Genomic DNA, 17,522 nt, shown 5'->3' on the forward strand with positions numbered 1-17,522 from the left:
TGCAAAAGATTTGAAGTTTCATTAGGTCCCATTTTTTAATTTTTGGCTTTATTTCCATTTCTCTTGGAGGTGGGTCAAAAAGGATCTTGCTGTGATTTATGTCATAGAGTGTTCTGCCTATGCTTTCCTCTAAGAGTTTGATAGTGTCTGGCCTTACATTTAGGTCTTTAATCCATTTTGAGTTTGTTTTTGTGTATGGTGTTAGGGAGTGTTCTAATTCCATTCTTTTACGTGTAGCTGTCCAGTTTTCTCAGCACCACTTACTGAAGATGCTCTCTTTTCTCCATTGTATATTCTTGCCTCCTTTATCAAAGATAAGGTGACCATATGTGCGTTGGTTTATCTCTGGGCTTTCTATCCTGTTCCATTGATCTATATTTCTGTTTTTGTGCCATTACCATACTGTCTTGATTACTGTAGCTTTGTAGTATAGTCTGAAGTCAGGGAGCCTGATACCTCCACCTCCGCTTTTCTTCTCAAGATAGCTTTGGCTATTCGGGGTCTTTTGTGTTGCAATACAAATTGTGAATTTTTTTGTTCTAGTTCTGTGAAAAATGCCAGTGGTAGTTTGGTAGGGATTGCACTGAATCTGTAGATTGCTTTGGGTAGTAGAGTCATTTTCACAACGCTGATTCTTTCAATCTAAGAATATGGTATATCTCTCCATCTATTTGTCTCATCTTTAATTTCTTTCATCAGTGTCTTATAATTTTCTGCATACAGGTCTTTTGTCTCCTTAGGTAGGTTTATTCCTAGATATTTTATTCTTTTTGTTGCAATGGTAAATAGGAGTGTTTTCTTAATTTCACCTTCACATTTTTCATCATTAGTGTATAGGTACGTAAGAGATTTCTGTGCATTAATTTTGTATCCTGCTACTTTAACAAATTCATTGATTAGTTCTACTAGCTTTCTGGTAGCATCTTTAGGATTCTCTATGTATAGCATCATGTCATCTACAAACAGTGACAGCTTCTTTTCCAATTTGGATTCCTTTTATTTCTTTTTCTTCTCTGATTGCTGTGGCTAAACCTTCCAAAACTATGATGAATAATAGTGGTGAGAGTGGGTAACCTTGTCTTGTTCCTGATCTTAGTGGAAATGCTTTCAGTTTTTCACCATTGAGAACGATGTTGGCTGTGGGTTTATCAAATATGGCCTTTATTATGTTGAGGAAAGTTCCCTCTATGCCTACTTTCTGGAGGGTCTTTATCATAAATTGGTGTTGAATTTTTTTGAAAGCTTTCTCTGCTTCTGTTGAGATGATCATATGATTTTTCTCCTTCAATTAGTTAATATAGTGTATCATGTTGATTGATTTGCGTATATTGAAGAATCCTTGCATTCCGTCGATAAACCCCTCTTGATCATGGTGTATGATCCTTTTAATGTGCTGTTGGATTCTGTTTGCTAGTATTTTGTTGAGTATTTTTGCATCTATGGTCATCAGTGATATTGGCCTGTAGTTTTCTTTCTTTGTGACATCTTTGTCTGGTTTTGGTATCAGGGTGATGGTGGCCTCATAGAATGAGTTTGGGAGTGTTCCTCCCTTTGCTATAATTTGGAAGAGTTTGAGAAGGATAGGTGTTAGTTCTTCTGTAATTGTTCGACAGAATTTGCCTGTGAAGCCATCTGGTCCTGGGCTTTTGTTTGTTGGAAGATTTTTAATCACAGTTTCAATTTCAGTGCTTGTGATTACTCTGTTCATATTTTCTATTTCTTGCTGGTTCAGTCTTGGAAGGTTGTGCATTTCTAAGAATTTGTCCATTTCTTCCAGGTTGTCCATTTTATTTGCATAGAGTTGCTTGTAGTAATCTCTTGTGATCCTTTGTATTTCTGTAGTGTCAGTTGTTACTTCTCCTTTTTCATTTCTAATTCTGTTGATTTGAGTTTTCTCTCTTTTTATCTTGATGAGTCTGGCTAATGGTTTATCAATTTTATCTTCTCAAAGAACCAGCTTTTAGTTTTATTGATCTCTGCTATTGTTTCCTTCATTTCTTTTTCATTTATTTCTGATCTGATCTTTATGATTTCTTTCCTTCTGCTATCTTTGAGGGTTTTTTTTTTGTTGTTGTTCTTTTCTAATTGCATTAGGTGTAAGGTTAGGCTGTTTATTTGAGATTTTTAAAAATTATTTTAATTTTATTATATTTCTTACATCTTTATTGGAGTATAATTGCTTTATAATTGTGTGTTAGTTTCTGCTTTATAACAAAGTGGATCAGTTATACATATACATACATACCCATATCTGTCCCCTCTTACCTCCCCCTCCCTCCCACCCTCCCTATCCCACTGCTCTAGGTGGTCACAAACCACCGAGCTGATCTCCCTGTGCTGTGTGGCTGCTTCCCACTAGCTATCTATTTTACGTTTGGTAAAATATGTCCATGCCACTCTCTCATATTGTCACAGCTTACCCTTCCTCCTCCCCATATCCTCAAGTCCATTCTCTAGTAGGTCTGTGTCTTTATTCCTGTCTTACCCTAGGTTCTTCATGACGTTTTTTTACCCCTTAGATTCCCTATATATGTGTTAGCATATGGTATTTGTTTTTCTCTTTCTGACTTACTTCACTCTGTATGACAGACTCTAGGTCCATCTACCTCATTACAAAGAGCTCAATTTCGTTTCTTTTTATGGCTGAGTAATATTCCATTGTATATATATGTGCCACATATTCTTTATCTGTTCATCGGATGATGGACACTTAGTTTGCTTCCATGTCCTGGCTATTGTAAATAAAGCTGCAATGAACATTGTGGTACATGACTCTTTTTGAATTATGGTTTTCTCAGGGTATATGCCCAGTAGTGGGATTGCTGGGTCATATGGTAGTTCTATTTTTAGTTTTTTAAGGAACCTCCATACTGTTCTCCATAGTGGCTGTATCAATTTACATTCCCACCAAGAGTGCAAGAGGGTTCCCTTTTCTCCACACCCTCTCCAGCATTTATTGTTTCTAGAGTTTTTGATGATGGCCATTCTGACTGGTGTGAGATGATATCTCATTGTAGTTTTGATTTGCATTTCTCTAATGATTAATGATGTTGAGCATTCTTTCATGTGTTTGTTGGCAATCTGTATATCTTCTTTGGAGAAATGTCTATTTAGGTCTTCTGCCCATTTTTGGATTGGGTTGTTTGTTTTTTTGATATTGAGCTGCATGAGCTGCTTGTAAATTTTGGAGATTAATCCTTTGTCAGTTGCTTCATTTGCAAATTTTTCTCCCATTCTGAGGGCTGTCTTGGTCTTGTTTATGGTTTCCTTTGCTGTGTAAAAGATTTGAAGTTTCATTAGGTCCCATTTTTTAATTTTTGTTTTTATTTCCATTTCTCTAGGATGTGGGTCAAAAAGGATTTTGCTGTGATTTATGTCATAGAGCGTCCACCTATGCTTTCCTCTAAGAGTTTGATAGTGTCTGGCCTTACATTTAGATCTTTAAGCCATTTTGAGTTTGTTTTTGTGTATGGTGATAGGGAGTGTTCTAATTTCATACTTTTACATGTACCTGTCCAGTTTTCTCAGCACCACTTACTGAAGAGGCTGTCTTTTCTCCACTGTATATTGTTGCCTCCTTTATCAAGGATAAGGTGACCATATGTGTGTTGGTTTACCTCTGGGCTTTCTATCCTGTTCCATTGATCTATATTTCTGTTTTTGTGCCAGTACCATACTGTCTTGTTTACTGTAGCTTTGTAGTATAGTCTGAAGTCAGGGAGCCTGATTTCTCCAGCTCTGTTTTTGTTTCTCAAGATTGCTTTGGCTATTCGGGGTCTTTTGTGTTGCAATACAAATTGTGAAATATTTTGTTCTAGTTCTGTGAAAAATGTCAGTGGTAGTTTGATAGGGATTGCATTGAATCCATAGATTGTTTTGGGTGGTAGAGTCATTTTCACAGTGTTGATTCTTCCAATCCAGGAACATGGTATCTCTCTCCATCTATTTGTATCATCCTTAATTTCTTTCATCAGTATCTTATAATTTTCTGCATACACGTCTTTTGTCTCCTTAGGTAGGTTTATTCCTAGATACTTTATTGTTTTTGTTGCAGTGGTAAATGGGAGTGTATTCGTGATTTCACTTTCACGTTTTTTATCATTAGTGTATAGGAATGCTAGAGATTTCTGTGCATTAATTTTGTATCCTGCTACTTTACCAAATTGATTAATTAGCTCTAGTAGTTTTTTGGTAGCATCTTTAGTATTCTCTATGTAGAGTATCATGTCATTTGCAAACAGTGACAGCTTTACTTCTTCTTTTCTGATTTGGATTCCTTTTATTTCTTTTTCTTCTCTGACTGCTGTGGCTAAAACTTCCAAAACTGTGTTGAATAATAGTGGTGAGAGTGGGCAACCTTGTCTTGTTCCTGATCTTAGTGGAAATGCTTTCAGTTTTTAACCATTGAGGATGATGTTGGCTGTGAGTTTGTCATATATGGCCTTTATTATCTTGAGGAAAGTTCCCTCTGTGCCTACTTTCTGGAGAGTCTTTATCATAAATGGGTGTTGAGTTTTGTTGAAAGCTTTCTCTGCATCTCTTGAGATGATCGTATGGTTTTTCTCCTTCAATTTGTTAATATGGTGTATCATGTTGGTTGATTTACATATATTGAAGAATCCTTGCATTCCTGGAATAAACCCCACTTGATCATGGTGTATGATCCTTTTAATGTGCTGTTGGATTCTGTTTGGTAGTATTTTGTTGAGGATTTTTGCATCTATGTTCATCAGTGATACTGGCCTGTAGTTTTCTTTCTTTGTGACATCTTTGTCTGGTTTTGGTATCAGGGTGATGGTGGCCTCATAGAATGAGTTTGGGAGTGTTCCTCTCTCTGCTATATTTTGGAATAGTTAGAGAAGGATGGGTGTTATCTCTTCTCTAAATGTTTGATAGAATTCGCCTGTGAAGCCATCTGGTCCTGGCTTTTGTTTGTTGCAAGATTTTTATCAGTTTCAATTTCAGTGCTTGTGATTGGTCTTCATATTTTCTATTTCTTCTGGTTCAGTCTCAGCAGGTTGTGCATTTCTAAGAATTTCACCATTTCTTCAGGTTGTCCATTTTATTGGCATAGGGTTGCTTGTAATCTCTCATGATCTTTTGTATTTCTGCAGTGTCAGTTGTTACTTCTTCTTTTTCATTTCTAATTCTCTTGATTTGAGTCTTCTCCCTTTTTTTGTTGATGAGTCTGGCTAATGGTTATCAATTTTGTTTATCTTCTCAAAAACCAGCTTTTAGTTTTATTGATCTTTGCTATTGTTTCCTTCATTTCTTTTTCATTTATTTCTGATCTAATCTTTATGGTTTCTTTCCTTCTGCTAGCTTTGGGGTGTTTTTTTGTTCTTCTTTCTCTAATTGCTTTAGGTGTAAGGTTAGGTTGTTTATTCGAGATGTTCCCTGTTTCTTAAGGTAGGATTGTATTGCTATAAACTTCCCTGTTACAACTGCTTTTGCTGCATCCCATAGGTTTTGGGTCATCGTGTCTCCACCGTCATTTGTTTCTAGGTATTTTTTGGTTTCCTCTTTGATTCCTTCGGAGATCTCTTGGTTATTAAATAGTGCATTGTTTAGCCTCCATGTGTTTGTATTTTTTACAGATTTTTTCATGTATTTGATATCTAGTCTCATAGTGTCGTGGTCGGAAAAGATACTTGATACAATTTCAGTTTTCTTAAATTTACCAACACTTGATTTGTGACCCAAGATATGATCTATCCTAGAGAATGTTCCATGAGCACTTGAGAAGAAAGTGTATTCTGTTGTTTTTGGATGGAATGTCCTATAAATATCAATTAAGTCCATCTTGTTTAATGTATCGTTTAAAGCTTCTGTTTCCTTATTTGTTTTCATTTTGGATGATCTGTCCATAGGTGAAAGTGGGGTGTTAAAGTCCCCTACTCTGATTGTGTTTCTGTCAGTTCCCCCTTTTATGGCTGTTAGTATTTTCCTAATGTACTGAGGTGCTCCTATGTTGGGTGCACAAATATTTCAATTGTTATATCTTCTTCTTGGATTGATCCCTTGATCATTATATAGTGTCCTTCTTTGTCTCTTGTAATAGTCTTTGTTTGAAAGTCTATTTTGCCTCATATGAGAATTGCTACTCCAGCTTTCTTTTGATTTCCATTTTCATGGAATATCTTTTTCCATTCCCTCACTTTCAGTCTGTGTGTGTCCCTAGGTCTGAAGTGGGTCTCTTGTAGACAGCATATATGGGGTTTTTTTTTTTTTTTTGCATCCATTCAGCCAGTCTATGTCTTTTCATTGGAGCATTTAATCCATTTACATTTAAGGTAATTATCGATATGTATGTTCGTATTACCATTTTCTTAATTGTTTTGGGTTTGTTATTGTAGGTCTTTCTCGTGTGTTTCCTACCAAGAGAAGTTCCTTTAGCGTTTGTTGCAAAGGTGGTTTGGTGGTGCTGAATTCTCTTAGCTTTTGCTTGTCTGTATAGGTTTTAATTTCTCCGTTAAACCTGAATGAGATCCTTGCTGGATAGAGTAATCTTGGTTGTAGTTTTTTCCCTTCATCACTTTAAATATGTCCTGCCTATCCCTTCTGGCTTGTAGAGTTTCTGCTGAAAGATCAGCTGTAAACCTTATGGGGATTCCCTTGTGTGTTATTTGTTGTTTTTCCCTTGCTGCTTTTAATATTTTTTCTTTAATTTTTGTTGGTTTGATTAATATGTGTCTTGGTTTGACTAATATGTGTTTCTCCTTGGATTTATCCTGTATGGGACTCTCTGTGCTTCCTGGAGTTGATTAAGTATTTCCTTTCCCATATTAGGGAAGTTTTCAACTATAATCTCTCCCAGTATTTTCTCAGTCCCTTTCTTTTTCTCTTCTTCTTGTGGGACCCCTATTATTTGAATGTTGGTGTGTTTAATGTTGTCCCAGATGTCTCTGAGACTGTCCTCAATTCTTTTCATTCTTTATTCTGCTGTGCAGTTGTTTTTTCCACTATTTTATCTTCCAGGTCACTTATATGTTCTTCTGCCTCAGTTATCTTGCTATTGATCCCTTCTAGAGAATTTTTAATTTCATTTAATGTGTTGTTCATCACTGTTTGTTTTCTCTTTAGTTCTTCAAATGTTTCTTGTATTTTTTCCATTCTTTTTCCAAGATTTTTGATCATCCTTACTATCATTATTCTGAATTCTTTTTCAGGTAGACTGCCTATTTCCTCTTCATTTGTTAGGTCTGGTGGGTTTTTATCTTGCTCCTTCATCTGCGGTGTGTTTTTCTGTCTTCTCATTTTGCTTATCTTACTGTGTTTGGGGTCTCCTTTTTGCAGGCTGCAGGTTCCTAGTTCCTGTTGTTTTTGGTGTCTGTCCCCAGTGGCTAAGGTTGGTTCAGTGGGTTGTGTAGGTTTCCTGGTGGAGGGGGCTAGTGCCTGTGTTCTGCTGGATGAGGCTGGATCTTGTCTTTCTGTTGGGCTGGTCCCAATCTGGTGGTGTGTTTTGGGGTGTTTGCAGCCTTATTATGATTTTAGGCAGCCTCTCTGTTAATGGATGGTGTTGTGTTCGTGTCTTGCTAGTTGTTTGACATAGGGTTTCCAGCACTGTAGCTTGCTGGTCATTGAGTGGAGCTGGGTCTTGGCATTGAGACGGAGATCTCTGGGAGATTTTCACCATTTGATATTAGGAGGAGCTGGGAGGTCTGTTGTGGACCGATGTCCTGAACTTGGTTCTCCCACCTCTGAGGCACAGCCCTGACACCTGGCTGGAGCACCAAGAGCCTGTGATCCACACGGCTCAGAATAAAAGGGAGAAAATGAAAGAAAGAAAGAAAGGAAGAAGATAAAATAAAATAGTTATTAAAAAATGATTATTATTAAAAAAATTTATAAAGTAATAAAAAGGAAAGAAGGAAGGAAACAAACCAAAGAACACATCCGCCAATGATAACAAGTGCTAAAAACTGTACTAAAACAAACAAAAAAACCGGACAGACGGAACCCTAGGACAAATGGTAAAAGCTAAGATATACAGACAAAATCACACAGAGAACGATACAGATACACACTTACAAAAAGAGAAAAAGGGGAAAAAAATATATCGTTGCTCCCCAAGTCCACCTCCTCAATTTGAGATGATTCGTTGTCTATTCAGGTATTCCACAGATGCAGGGTTCATCAAGTTGATTGTGGAGATTTAATCCACTGCTCCTGAGGCTGCTGGGAGGATTTCCCTTTCACTTTGTTCGCACAGGTCCCGGGGTTCAGCTTTGGATTTGGACCCGCCTCTGTGTGTAGGTTGCCTGAGGACGTCTGTTCCTCGCTCAGACAGGACAGGGGTAAAGGAGCAGCTGATTCGGGGGCTCTGGCTCACTCAGGCCGGGAGAGAGGGAGGGGTACAGATGTGGGGCAAACCTGCGGGGGCAGAGGCCAGCATGATGTTGCACCAGCCTGAGGCACACCGTGCGTTCTCCTGGGGAAGTTGTCCCTGGATCACGGGGCCCTGGCAGTGGTGGGCTGCACAGGCTCCCGGGAGGGAAGGTGTGGATAGTGACCTGTGCTTGCACACAGGCTTTTTGGTGGTGGCAGCAGCAGTGTTAGTGTCTCATGCCCATCTCTGGGGTCCGCGCTGATAGCTGCAGCTCGCGCCCACCTCTGGAGCTTGTTTAAGCAGCGCTCTTAATCCCCTCTCTTTGCGCACCAGAAAACAGGGAAGAAAAAGTCTCTTGCCTCTTCGGCAGCTCCAGACTTTTCCCCGTACTCCCTCCCGGCTAGCCGTGCCATAAGAGCCCCCTTCAAGCTGTGTTCACACCGCCAGTCATCTCCCTGCGATCAGACCGAAGCCCGAGCTTCAGCTCCCAGACCCCGCCCACCCTGGCGGGGGAGCAGACAAGCCTCTTGGTCTGGTGAGTGCTGGTCGGCACTGATCCTCTGTGCGGGAATCTCTCCGCTTTGTCCTCTGCACCCCTGTGGCTGTGCTCTCCTCCGAGGCTCCGAAGCTTCCCCCCTCTGCCACCCACAGTCTCTGCCCGCGAAGGGACTTCGTACTGTGTGGAAACCTTTCCTCCTTCACAGTTTCCTCCCACTGGTGCATTGCCCATCCTTATTCTTTTGTCTCTGTTTATTCTTTTTTCTTTTGCCCTACCCAGGTACGTGGGGGAGCTTCTTGCCTTTTGGGAGGTCTGAGGTCTTCTGCCAGTGTTCAGAAGGTGCTCTGTAGGAGCTGTTCCCCATGTAGATGTATTTCTGATGAATTTGTGGGGAGGAGGGTGATCTTCACGTCTTACTCTTCTGCCATCTTGAAGCTCCACTAAAGGCCTCCTTGTTTAATTTAACTGTGTAATAGGACTTGTCTCTTGCCAGCATTATCAGAACTATGAGGCTTAGTCAATAATTATAGTTTAAGGCCTTCAGAGGTGTTAAAAACCACAGATCCGAAATAGTCACTTATGCTAGGCTCCATGTTACCAAACTCAGACTTAATTACAGTTTTGGCTCTCCAGAAATCGAATCTTAAACCAGTCAGGAATTGCCTGATGAGCACTAGTTAGGTAATCTGCCTGATAAGACTCCTGTCATCCCCTAAAGGAAAGAAACCTTGTGATAACCCACCCTCTTTTATGTCTAGTATAACTTCCTTGTTCCTGCTGCTTTCTGCCTCTAAAAGTCTTTCATTTTGTACAGGTCCTCAGTGCTCCTTTCTCTATACTAGATTGGATACTGCCTGTTTCATGAATCATTGAATAAAGCCAATAAGCTCTTTAAAATTTACTCAGTTGAATTTTGGTTTTTTTGACAACACCATATGCCATGTGGGATCTTAGTTCCCTGACCAGCGATTGAACCCGCACCACCTGCAGTGGAAGTGAGGAGTTCTAACCCCTGGACTGCCAGGGAAATCCCCGAATTTTTTTTTTTTTAAATAGAGGTAAACACTGCATGAGGCAACCTTCCAGGAAACTTCAGTCTGAGCTCATTTTGCCTACTGGAAATGTTCCTATAACTGTGTCTATACTCCCCAGTGCTCTGTCCACTATTACTATAAAATGTAACTAGTCCAAAAATTGAGATAACATAAGACCACAGAGGTGGGAGCCACCGATTCTGCCTGTGGATGCTGGGGAAGATTTTACAGTGGAGGTAATTCTTATAGGTTTGAGCCTATTGTAGAAGGATGGTAAGAGTTTTTCACACTACATAATTAAAAAATGATGTCAACAGGTGATTCTGGCTTGCCCTTTTTGCAGGGAGTTCTTGCTGATTCTCTCCTCCTCTTCCCCTTAAGAATCAGAAAATTTTAAACAGGCCAGCACCTTCTGGAGGTGATCTAGCGTGAGAATGCTGCCAGATAGGGATGATCTACATGGATTGAGACTACTCAACCTAATCAGAACTTCTCTCTTGGGCTGTGCCAGGAAGTAAAAGGAGGAATATGGATAAGAGAGCCAGAGCTCCAGGAATAGGATGGGATTAGAGGGGAGGGATCACTAGATGAATGCCTCTGAGGAAAAAGAAGAGTTAATAAAAATTATTGGGTCATTGTTGGAGCCTGGCTTGGTAGCCAAGAATGTGACTTCTTTTGCTTCTTGCTTCCTTACTTTTTAATGTATGTACTAAGATCCATCACATAGTGTAGTAGATAAAAAATGGCCAAAAATCCACTGGAGCTCCTGCCTTTAAGAGGTAGGTCTGTTTCCCCATCCTTTTCATTTAGATTGGCCTTCATATACTGCGGAAGAAGGAATGTGAGGTTTTCCAGACCTTAAGAAGTTTTGCACCTTTCACTCATCTTTTTCTACTTCCACCATGTGAACAAGCCTCAGCTACCCTGCTACAGAGGTAATGTGGAAGAGACTGAGGCTCTCCAGCCAACAGCCTACCAATTGCCCAACAGGTAAATGTGTCCATTTAGACCATCCAGCCCTAGCCAACCCATCAGCTGACAGTTGATGAGTAAGCCTAGCTGAGACAGGCAGAAACATTGCCCAGCTAGGCCCAGCTAGAAGGCCCAACCTGCTGATTTGTGAACTAATAAATGATTATTGTTTTAAGCCATTAAGTTTTGGAGGGATATTTTATGCAGCAAAGGCTGAATATATTGCTATTATTTGAAACATGAAAGAGCATAAAATATTTGCCATGGAAAGAAGTTTGACTTTTTTTCCATTTATTGTCATTTTTTCAGAAATGATCCTCTTTCAAATTAGGTAAAATGTAGCTTTCCTGATTGGATGTAAACAGTGGGACAGTTTAGGAGAGTGAAGTACTGAGATAACCAGAGCCTGAACTAAGGTACTGGAAGTGAGTATGCTAATAAAAGAATAGGTTAATGGGTATTTCAGACTTCTAGATCTGATTCCTGAGCCAGGCTATTGATGACATTTTCATTTTACAAACATTTCCTGTATTGTGAATAATTAAAGATTTGTGTGCCAATGATTGTCCTGAGAATCCCAATAACTGAAGCTGCTGAAAAATCCCAAATTGTGCAATAACTTGGTTTTTACCCTTCAAAGCACTGGTCATATAAGTGAAGACAATAATTCAAATAATAATTCAAAGAAAGTTAAAAAAATAATGGGAACAATAAAATATGAAAATGTTGATTGAGAAAAAGACCACAGGCTAGAACTCAAGTTCATTTCCCTGCATTTTGCCTTTCAGAGAAAGTTACGTGATAGGACTAAATTTCAATAGAAAATTTAAAATGTTATGTATTATTTTATGATCCTAAAATAATAAAATTTGATTATAGACAATGTAGGAAATTACATCAAAATAAAAATTAGGGAATTTAAACACCCATATTCCTACCTTCCAGAGATAACCATTATTAACATTTTGATGTATATACAATAAATCTTCTGTATCACACACATACCTACACAAAATTACATATGTAAATATATGTGTATTTTACCCAATTTAGATCATAATGATTATATTGCTTTATATGTTCCCCTTTTCTCTTATTAGCATTTCCTATCCCTTAAAAATATGAATTTTAATATTTGCATGGCATTCTATTTTATGGGTATATCAAAATATATCTAATGTTGGAGGATAATGTTCTAATTTTCCAAAATATGTGTGACATTTAGGCACATAATTTTTGGATATATCTCTAATTAGTCCTATAATTAAATTCCTAGATGTGTGATTACTAGGTACCGTTTATGAATGTTGTCAAGGCTCGAGACACATATTGCCAAATATTCTTTTTAAAAGTGCCAATTTTTGGGCTTCCCTAGTGGCGCAGTGGTTGAGAGTCCGCCTGCTGATGGGGGCGCGGGTTCGTGCTCCAGTCTGGGAGGATTCCACATGCCGTGAAGCGGCTGGGCCCATGAGCCATGGCCGCTGAGCCTGCGTGTCCAGAGCCTGTGCTCCGCAATGGGAGAGGCCACAACAGTGAGAGGCCCACGTACAGCAAAAAAAAAAACTGCCAATTTTGAACTTGCACCTTTAGTCACTAGGTATTGTCATAAATGACAATAATTTACAAGACTTCCAGGATACATATGATAAGTAGACCACTTGCATCTATGAGCACAATTTTTTTTTTTTTTAACATGACAACAAAATTTAATGGCATATTATTCAATACATCTGTTGTGTCTCATGGCAGTTTGGTCCCCTCAGGTCAACCACTTCCCAAGCAGAAGCATTTGTTTAGTTCATAGTCTGCTTAGCTCTTTATTGATCTATAACTTTTGAATCTTGATTTCTTTCTTTTTTTTTTTTTTTTAACATCTTTATTGGGGTATAATTACTTTACAATGGTGTGTTAGTTTCTGCTTTATAACAAAGTGAATCAGTTATACATATACATATGTTCCCATATCTCTTCCCTCTTGCGTCTCCCTCCCTCCCACCCTCCCTATCCCACCCCTCCAGGCTGTCACAAAGCACCGAGCCAATATCCCTGTGCCATGCGGCTGCTTCCCACTAGCTATCTACCTTACCACGTTTGTTAGTGTGTATATGTCCATGACTCTCTCTCGCTCCGTCACAGCTCACCCTTCCCCCTCCCCATAACCTCAAGTCCGTTCTCTAGGAGGTCTGCGTCTTTATTCCTGCCTTACCCATAGGTTCTTCATGACATTTTTTTTCCTTAAATTCCATATATATGTGTTAGCATACTGTATTTGTCTTTTTCTTTCTGACTCACTTCACTGTGTATGACAGACTCTAGGTCTATCCACCTCATTACAAATAGCTCAATTTCGTTTCTTTTTATGGCTGAGTAATATTCCATTGTGTATATGTGCCACATCTTCTTTATCCATTCATCCGATGATGGGCACTTAGGTTGTTTCCATCTCCGGGCTATTGTAAATAGAGCTGCGATGAACATTTTGGTACATGACTCTTTTTGAATTTCGGTTTTCTCAGGGTATATGCCCAGTAGTGGGATTGCTGGGTCATATGTATGAGCACAATTTAAGTTGAAAGCCAGAGTAATGACCTTGATGCTTTATGAGACTTCAGAGAAGTAGACTAAGATATTTAGTAATGTTCAACAAAAAGTATAATCAAGCATTCCATTCCTTGGGCATTCTAGTTAATCAAGGGTTTACCCTCTGTTACTTCTTTTACAGTAAAACTGAAATTATATAGAAACTAGTGTTCCAATTACTACAAGAATTTTCAGTCACTCTAAATATAGACAGAAAAAACAAGTAAAACAAAATATCTGACGGTGAAGAAGAAACTTAGAGCAGTGAACAGTCATGGAGACAGCCAAGAAGAGCCAGAGTTCTCTCTCTTGATAATTACATCCCCTACATTCTGAACAATTATTTCCTGGCAGAAGGAACTCTAGTGGTCTGGCTCTGTCTCTAAAGTCCAGATTTTCTGCATGAGATCCAAGTCTGCTGTAGAATCAACAAGATGTATAAGGAAAAAAAAAATTCAGGAATAAATGTGAAAATAGAGGGAAGAAAAGTGGAAGACTCCATAGATGATGGTGGTTCAGGGATATAGTGGAGTAAAGAAGTAGCAATATAAATGTCACAGTAACAGTGGCAGCAAGCAGCCACTGATGGAGAGAAGGAGGGAAGAGAGAGAACATTAAATAGGCTTGTTCTTTATGGAGAAAGAGAAAAGTGGTGGGAATTTGGGTCAAAAGGGCCCTGGATACAACTTCGGATTGAATAAAGGGATAGGAATTATTTGTAATTTTGAAGTAAAAATCACATTTTCAAAACCTTCAGTTCTTGTCACAAGTTCTTCTGTCTTTTCTCAAGAAACAGCTGATATTTGCATTCCTGGGGAACACATGTCTGACTAGGATTCCTTGAAATAATTTCCTTTAATTTTTTTTAACAACTTTGTTGAGATATCATTGACATATAAAATTGTATATATTTAAGATATACAGCTTGATGTCTTGATATACACATACATTATGAAATGATCACCACAATCAGGCTAATTATGGACAAAAAAATGTTGCCTCTCATTTCAGTAAACAACAAATGTTGCCTGCCTTCAGCCACTGCAGCTGCCTCTGACAGTGCACCCTGAGTGGAATTCACAATGGAGAAAAATAGGATACTGGTCCCAGATAAGATTCATATCTAAGGTATAATTTCCAAGAGCCCAGAATCTTGCATCTTTCCATACCTAAAAGAGTACTAAAATCCTTAACTTGAGATTTCTGCGTTTTTTTTTTTTTGTAATTAGTAGTAATCTCTTGATGTTGGACTACATGTTTTTTTGTTTTTGTTTTTTTCCCCCAATAAAAACTCCTTTATATCCTGGCTCCTTCCTTACCTCTCCAGAACAGTTCCTTAGAGCTATCTGAGGGTCTGCCTCCCGAGCTATAGTCCTCAGTAAGGTCCCAGCATAAAACATAACTCACAACTTTTAGGTAGTGCATTTTCTTCAGTCGATACATATATATTACATATACATATATATTACATATATATTACTTCTACATAGTTACCATTTTGTGTGTGTCTACATAGTTACCATTTTGTGTGTGTAGCGGTGGGAAGGGGATTTAATCCTCAATAAATTACAAGTATACAATATAGTATTAACTATTGTCACTATGCTGTACATCAGATCTCCAGAAATTATTCATCTTGTATAACTGGAACTTTGTACCCTTTCACCAACATAATCATATTTCTCCACCCCCAGCCCCTGGAAAACTACCACTGGACTCTCTGCTTCTGTGAGTTTGACTATTTTAGATTTTACATGTAAGTGAGTTCATGCAGTACTTCTCTTTATGTGTCTGCCTTTCTTTGCTTAGTGTAATGTCTTCCACCTCCATTCATGTTGGCAGTATTTTTTTACTGAGGCTGTATTCCAATGTGTTATATATCAATATTTATCAAGTATCTATCTACCTCATAGTTTTTTTCTTTTAATTGGAGTTTAGCTGATTTTCAATATTGTGTTTCAGACGTACAGCAAAGTGAGTATAATATGTATATTATATGTATTTTCAGACTATTTTCTGTTACAGGTTGTTGCAAGATATTGAATATAGTTCCCTGTGTTATACATTAAACCCTTGTTGATTACCTATTTTGTGTATAGTAGTTTGCATCTGTTTATCCCACACTCCTAATATGATCCTTCCCCTACTTTGGTAACCATAAGTTTGTTCGTTTGTTCTCTATGTTTCTGTTTTGTATATAGATTCATCTGTATTATTTAGATTCCATGTATAAGTGATATCATATAATATTTGTCTTCTTCTGTCTAACTTCACTAAATATAATATTCTCTAGGTCCATCCATGTTGCTGCAAATGGCAGTATTTCTTTTTTTATGGCTGAGTAATATGCCACTGTGGGGTGTGTGTGTGCGCGTGTGTGTCACATCTGAAGTCAGTTGTCAGTTAATGGGCAGTTGGGTTGTTTCCATGTCTTGGCTATTATAAATTGTGCTTCTGTGAACATTGGAGAACATGTATCTTTTCAAATTAGAGTTTTCATTTTTTCCAGACATATACCCAGGAGTGGGATTGCTGGATGATATGGTAGCTCTATTTTTAGTTTTTTAAGGAAACTCCATAGTGTTTTCCACAGTGGTCACACTAATTTACACTCCCACCAACAGTGTACCAGGGTTCCCATTTCTCCACATCCTCTCCAGCCTTGTTTTTATGGCTGAATAGTATTCCATTGTGTGTGTGTGTATATATATATATATATATATATACAGACATTTTTCTTATCCATTTATCAGTTGATGGACACATAGCTTGCTTCCATATCTTGGCAATTGTAAATAATGCTGCTGTGAACATTGGGGTGCATGTATCTTTTTGAATTAGTGTTTTTTATATATATATATTTTGGATATATACCCAGGAGTGGAATTATTGGGTCCTATGGTAGTTCTATTTTTAATTTTTTGAGAAACTGTCATACTGTTTTCCACAGTGGCTGGACCAACCAACAGTGTACAAGGGTTCCCTTTTCTCTACCTTCTCACCAACATTTGTTATTTGTGTTCTTTTTGATGATAGCCATTCTACCAGGTGTGAGGTGATATCTTATTGTGGTTTTGACTTGCATTTCTTGTAATGATGTTGAGCATCTTTTCATTTTCATTTGGAAAAATGTCTATTCATGTCTTCTGCCCATTTTTTAATTGGGTTGGTTTTTTTTGATGTTGAGCTGTATATATATTTTGGGTATAAAGCCCTTATTACTCATTTCATAAGCAAATATTTTCTCCCATTAAGTAGGTTACCTTTTTGTTTTGTCAATGGTTTCCTTTACTGTGCAAAAGCTTTTAAGTCTAATTAGGTAACATTTTTAAATTTTGCTTTTATTTCCTTTGCTTTAGGAGACAGATCCAAAAAAATATTGCTAAGATTTAGGTCAGAGTGTTCTGCCTATGGTTTCTTCTAGGATTTTTATGGTTTACAGTCTTAACATTTATGTGTTTAATCCATGTTGAGTTCATTTTTGTATATGGTGTTAAAGAATGTTTTAATTTAATTCTTTTACATACAGCTGGTCAGTTTTCCCAGCACCACTTGTTGAAGAGAATGTTTTTTCTCCATTGTATATTCTTGCCTCATTTATCATAGATTGACCATAAGTGTGTGGGTTTATTTCTGGGCTCTGTGTTGTGTTCCATTGATCTATGTGTCTGTTTTTTTGCCAGTATCATACTGGTTTTTTTTTTTTTTTTTTTTTTGCAGTACGCGGGCCTCTCACTGCTGTGGCCTCTCCCGTTGCGGAGCACAGGCTCCAGACGCGCAGGCTCAGTGGCCATGGCTCACAGGCCCAGCCGCTCTGTAACATGTGGGATGCTCCCAGACTGGGGTACGAACCCGTGTCCCCTGCATCAGCAGGCGGACTCTCAACCACTGTGCCACCAGGGAAGCCCCATACTGTTTTGATTACTATAGCTTTGTAGTATAGTCTGAGGTCAGGGAGCATGATTCCTCCAGCTCTGTCCTTCTTTCTCAAGATTGGTTTGGCAATTCAGGGGCTTTTGTGTTCCATGCAAATTTTAAAATTGTTTGTTCTAGTTCTGTAGAAAATGCCATTGGTATTTTGATAGAGGTTGCATTAAATCTGTAGATT

The 17,522-nt window shown here is 38.3% G+C and overlaps 1 long non-coding RNA gene across 1 annotated transcript; it reads left to right on the top strand.

The window, feature by feature from the left end:
- The first annotated feature begins 9,013 nt into the window (after nucleotides 1-9,013).
- LOC117199971 (uncharacterized) lies at nucleotides 9,014-15,768 on the top strand. Its single transcript, XR_004481334.2, has 3 exons — nucleotides 9,014-10,852; nucleotides 14,426-14,542; nucleotides 15,109-15,768. It is a non-coding gene; the product is annotated as an uncharacterized LOC117199971 (long non-coding RNA).
- The last annotated feature ends 1,754 nt before the right edge of the window (nucleotides 15,769-17,522 follow it).

Source organism: Orcinus orca, chromosome 3 (genome assembly GCF_937001465.1).
Source record: "Orcinus orca chromosome 3, mOrcOrc1.1, whole genome shotgun sequence".
NCBI lineage: Eukaryota > Metazoa > Chordata > Mammalia > Artiodactyla > Delphinidae > Orcinus > Orcinus orca.